Source organism: Arvicanthis niloticus, chromosome 25, assembly GCF_011762505.2.
Source record: "Arvicanthis niloticus isolate mArvNil1 chromosome 25, mArvNil1.pat.X, whole genome shotgun sequence".
Taxonomy (NCBI): domain Eukaryota; kingdom Metazoa; phylum Chordata; class Mammalia; order Rodentia; family Muridae; genus Arvicanthis; species Arvicanthis niloticus.
The window spans coordinates 40,437,065-40,442,495 of record NC_133433.1 but is presented as its reverse complement, the minus strand read 5'-3'; the positions used below and the strand labels follow the sequence as shown (position 1 = coordinate 40,442,495).

Here is a 5,431-nt window from a genome sequence, read left to right as displayed (position 1 = left end):
GTAACTGAAGTAGTGATGTACAGAAAGATGGGTCCTACTGACAATGGTGAGATTTTATTTATTCTCTTAGGGCAATGTACTGACCCTTGGTGAACTGGTACCAGTTTCACAAATTTCCTCCAATATTGAAACACAGAACCATTCCACCCTTCATTCACTCTGAAGGAAAGCTCCTCAGGAGGGAATGGAACTCGAAATGGCTCAAAATGGTCCCTGAAACTGATCAGATTCACTAGGCTCCTTGGCTTCCAGAGAGCAATAAAAGCTGAGAGCCCCTCTCAGATGAAAGTAAGGTGAGCAGCAAAGAAGACTCTCCAAAGACCCAACCTCCTACAAGCTGTCTGGAAGAAGTTTAGACCAACTGAAGCACCTGGAAAGGACATTCTCCAGCCTGCTAAGCCATCTACAGGCTGTACAGTTTCTCCAGGGTCCCAGCTTTTTGAGCTGTCACCCATGCTGGGTGGGCTTTGGTGGGCAGCTGTCTGTGAGTCATTTCTGCTCCTGCAAGCAACCCTCACCCATAGTCCTATAAATAGCCCCAATAAAACTTATTGGTTCATCAAACAGGACTTTGGTGGTATGTGCATTTGGTCTGTCCTGGGTTCCTTATCCAAGGAAGTAAAAAGGTTTGTCACACAACAGTACCTACTAGGTTTTATAACTGTAAAATTCTATTTATTCTTTGTAATTAGCAAGCATATTGTGAGAAGATATTTGGAAGGGCACTCGTATTCTGTTTTCTATAATTGACCCTGATGGGACAGTTTCCTAAAAGACAAATGTACTAGTCAGGACCAGTTGATCTATGTTGAGATGGTTTAGGTAACCCTGTGCTCTGCCAGGGAACTGAGATAATGTAACAATTCATTCAAACTTCCCACTCCGGCAAGGGAGCACTGTGAAATCCTGGACCAAGTTTGGGTTGGGGAGGGCTTTCACCACCCAGAAACGTTGATTTGAATTCTTTCAGGTGACATCATAACCAGCTATGGAACCTTGAAGGCTGTGACTAGGGGCAACCCCTGAGTTAGCCATCATTCGTGAGGTTTCCTCCGAGTAGTTAGAGGCTAGGTTTAGGCCTGGTGTCTTAATAGTGCTTTACTAGTACGATTAGTCCGATTTAGAAATTTCGGGTAGCTGGTTACAGCGCAGCACCCTAGAAGGATACTTCTGTGGAAGTATCTCAGAACTCCCAGAGTGGACCCTGGTGAACTGCCAACATCTGACTACCAAGCAGTTCTCCATGTGGCAACCGAAACAGCCTGGGATGGAGGTGAAGCCCGAAGCTTCAAGAAAAGCTCAAAAACGAAAGTGTCAGGATAGCAGTGGGACAGAAACAGATTCTGAAGGTTTGGGACAAAGTCCAAAAACCAAATGCAAGGATGGAACAGAAATGCTATTTAAAGAAACCGGAAAGGCTTGGAAGAAGACCCCTCAGAAGCAACAAGACCTCGAACTTGAGAAACACCAGCCAGGCAAGGGTCAGGTACAGAAAGCCCAGGAAGAGAGTCCAAGACAACTAAAACCCATAGAGGGTACCAAAGGGCCTCCAGAGCAGGCTGTACCTGAGGGGAAGCCTGCTGATGCTCGCAAGGGTCGCAAGCGCCCCTACTCCACCATGGAGGAAAAGGAACAAAGCCCCCCAAAAGAAAAGCACGGAAGGTTGTCACAGAAGAGAGATCCAGAGAGAGGGGGGAGGTGTTCAGAGGAGACATCCATTACACAAAAGAAAGATGGTGTAAACCATGGGGGAAGAAGGGGGAACAGCTGGGAGCCTGACTTACCGGGAACACCAGCTCTAACCATCATGGATAGTGGCAGAGGTGACAGGTTACTCCCCAACAAGATGGCAGTACTTGGGGCAGAGGAAAAGCCTCTCACAAACCTAGAAAAGGGCAGAGAAGTGGATCAAAATTTTCATGTTACAGAGGACATGGAAAAGGAAATTAGGAGTGCCCTGGGTCCAGGACCCCAAGAGGAAATCCTAAGTAGGGGATTCAAATTGCAAATCACCCGAAGAGATATCCAGACCCTCAAGAATGGTCAGTGGCTCAATGATGAGATCATCAATTTTTATATGAACCTTCTGGTTGAGAGAAACGAAAACCAAGGCTACCCTGCTCTTCATGTGTTTAGCACTTTCTTTTACCCCAAGCTAACGCAGAGCGGTTACTCTTCTGTCAAAAGATGGACTCGAACAATTAATCTCTTTGACAAAGAAATGATCCTGGTGCCTATTCACCAGAGGGTACATTGGAGCCTGGTGGTGATCGATTTGAGAAAACGAAGTATCGTATACCTGGATTCCTTGGGACAGACGGGGAAAACTATCTGTGAGACCATCTTCCAGTATTTACAAAACGAGAGCAAGACTCGAAGGAACATCGAGCTGGACCCTCTGGAGTGGAAACTATACAGCATGTCCGCAGAGGAGATTCCTCAGCAACTGAATGGGAGTGACTGTGGCATGTTCGCCTGTAAATATGCGGATTACATCGCTAGAGACCAACCTGTCACCTTCTCTCAGCAGCACATGCCCATCTTCAGGAAGAGGATGGTATGGGAAATCCTGCACAGTCACTTACTGTAACAACACCCACCTGACTGCTGTGGTCACCAGTGGTCCCTGTACTTTTCTACCGTCCTAACTTGGGATATCCGACTGCTGCCCTAATGCCACCTCTAGGATGCATGCAAGGACTGCAGGCTTAGACACTGCTGCTGTCCAACCCACAGGAGACCATGAGCAATACTGTGCAATACTGTTTTAATACTGGATTTTTTTAATTTCTGTTTTTTGTTTTATTTTGTCTTATTTTGTTGTGTTGTGTTTTTTATTTGTGTTTGTTTTTTTGTTTTTTTGTTTGGGTTTTATTTTTTAATTTTTGTTTTCTAGTTTGTGTTTTGTTTTTGTTGTTGTTTTGTCTTTATTTTGTTTTTAGTTATTGCTTTTTGTTTGTTTGTTTTTTTGGTTTTTTTTGTTTGTTTGTTTGTTTGCCAAAGCTGTGTGCCACTGCAGGCTCGCTTTTTTTTTTAAACTTTTTTTTTCCATGAGACTCTTCAGGAATCACAGGGATTCGAACTTGGAAACATTTTATTTTTGTTTTATTTTGTCTTATTTTGTTGTGTTGTGATTTTTATTTTTGTGTTTGTTTTTTTGTTTGGGTTTTATTTTTTGACTTTTGTTTTCTAGTTTGTGTTTTGTTTTTGTTCTTTATTTTTAGTTATTGCTTTTTGTTTCGTTGGTTTTTTGTTTGTATTTTTGTTTGTTTGTTGTTTGGGTTTTGTTTTTCGTTGTCTTGTTTTTTGTTTCTGTTATTGTTGTTTGTGTTTGTTTTTTGTTTGTATTTTTTCCCATGAGACTCTACAGGAGTCACACGGGATTTGAACTCGGGAATGCAGACACTGTCCGCCAGGAGAGGGCAGGCGCCAAAGCCACGTGCCACTGCAGGCTCGCGTTTTTGTTTTTTTTTTTTTTAATTTTTTTTTTCTATGAGACTCGTCGGGAGTCACACGGGATTCGAACTCGGTCTGCCAGCAGAGGGTAGGCGCCAAAGCCGTGTGCTACTGCAGGCTTGCTTTTTTTTTAACTGTTTATTTTCCATGAGACTCGTCAGGATTCGAACTCGGAATCACAGGATTCGAACTCGGAAACGTTTTAGTTTTATTTTATTTTGTCTTATTCGTTGTGTTGTGTTTTTTATTTGTGTTTGGTTTTTTGTTTTTGTTTTTTGTTTGGGTTTGATTTTTTAATTTTTGTTTTCTAGTTTGTGTTTTGTTTTTTTCTTTATTTTGTTTTTAGTTATTGCTTTTTGTTTGTTTTATTGTTTGCCAAAGCTGTGTGCCACTGTAGGCTCGCTTTTTTTTTAACTTTTTTTTTTTTCCATGAGACTCGTCCAGAGTCACAAGGGATTCAAACCCGGAAACGTTTTATTTTTGTTTTATTTTGTCTTATTTTGTTGTGTTGTGTTTTTTAATTTGTGTTTGTTTTTTTGTTTTTGTTTGGGTTTTATTTTTTAATTTTTGTTTTCTAGTTTGTGTTTTGTTGTTGTTTTTTCTTTATTTTGTTTTTAGTTATTGCTTTTTGTTTGTTTTTTTGTTTTGTTTTTTTGTTTGCCAAAGCCGTGTGCCACTGCAGGCTTGCTTTTTTTTTTTTTTTTTTTTTTTTTTTTTTAACTTGTTTCCCCCCCATAAGACTCTTTGGGAGTCACACGGGATTTGAACTCGGAAATGTGGACATGGTCGACCACCAGAGGGCATGTGATGAAGCCGTGCTCCACCCTGGGCTCACTGTTTGTATTTTTGTTTGTTGATTTTCTTTGGGTTTTGATTTTTGTTGTTGTTTTTTTTTTGCTTCTGTTTTTGTTTGTTTGTTGTTTTTTGTTTGGGTTTGGAGTTTTGTTTTTGGTTTCTTTTTTGTTGTTTCTGTTTGTTGTTTGATTTTTGGTTGTATTTTTGTTTATTTGTTGTTTTGTTTGGGTTTTGTCTTTTGTTTGTTGTAGTTTTGGGTTTGGTTTTGGTTTTATTCTAAGTTGTTCTGTTTGTGTTTCTGGTTTTGTTTTGGGTTGTTTTTTGTTTTTATGTTTGTGTTTTTGGTTTTGCTCTTTCTTATTTTTTTATTTATGTTTTTGGTTCTGTTCTTGTGTTTTGTTGTTGTTTTGTATGTTTTTTTCTGTTTTTGTTTTGTTTTTGTCTTCCTGACCCCACCACAGTGATTGTTTTTCTTGACTCACTGCACACCTTGACCATTATCATTTTCCAATCCTCTTGCCCTTGTTCGAACTGTCTATTTCCCAAAGGAATGTCCATCCCAGTGCCATTCCCTGCTGATGATGAGGAGGGACATCAGCAGGAAGAGGCAGACGCTGTTCACTGGCATCAACAACGATGGAGTTGGATGCTCTTCAGTTAAAGCTGGGGGTAGTAGTGGTGTTTTGTTTGTTTGTTTTGTTGTTGTTGTTGTTGTTTGTATTTTATTCTTGAAAATAGTATATGAAATGAAAATGAGGTGTACAGATCGGTGCTGTTCTGATCCACCGTACTCTACTGGACTTGTACAGGATGTAGATCTGCAGCCAAACTACTAACTGGACTCCAGGACTATTAAGAAAAGCACCATGGTCATTAAAGACTCATTCTTTCCCAGACCTGCCTTAGTTTTGGAAGTTGATTTAAAGTAACTACAATGGTGAATGTCCATTTTTATCTCAGGTCTCACTGAATACAAACCCCATCTAGGGCTGTATTGAATTTTTCTTATCAAAAGTTCTATTCAATTTAAAATTTATTCTTAAAAAGTTTTGGTATCTATTAAGATGAAATTAAGATTTTTTTTCTCGTTAGATTAACATTCCCACTGTGGAAGTTGGGGATTTGGTATTTAGGGTTGATACCGACAGTTATAAAATAGCCTATTTTACATGTGATAGTT

The 5,431-nt window shown here is 40.0% G+C and overlaps 1 pseudogene; it reads left to right on the top strand.

The window, feature by feature from the left end:
• Positions 1–1,243: 1,243 nt before the first annotated feature.
• On the top strand, positions 1,244–2,802 carry LOC143438424 (sentrin-specific protease 2 pseudogene; annotated as a pseudogene).
• Positions 2,803–5,431: the final 2,629 nt, after the last annotated feature.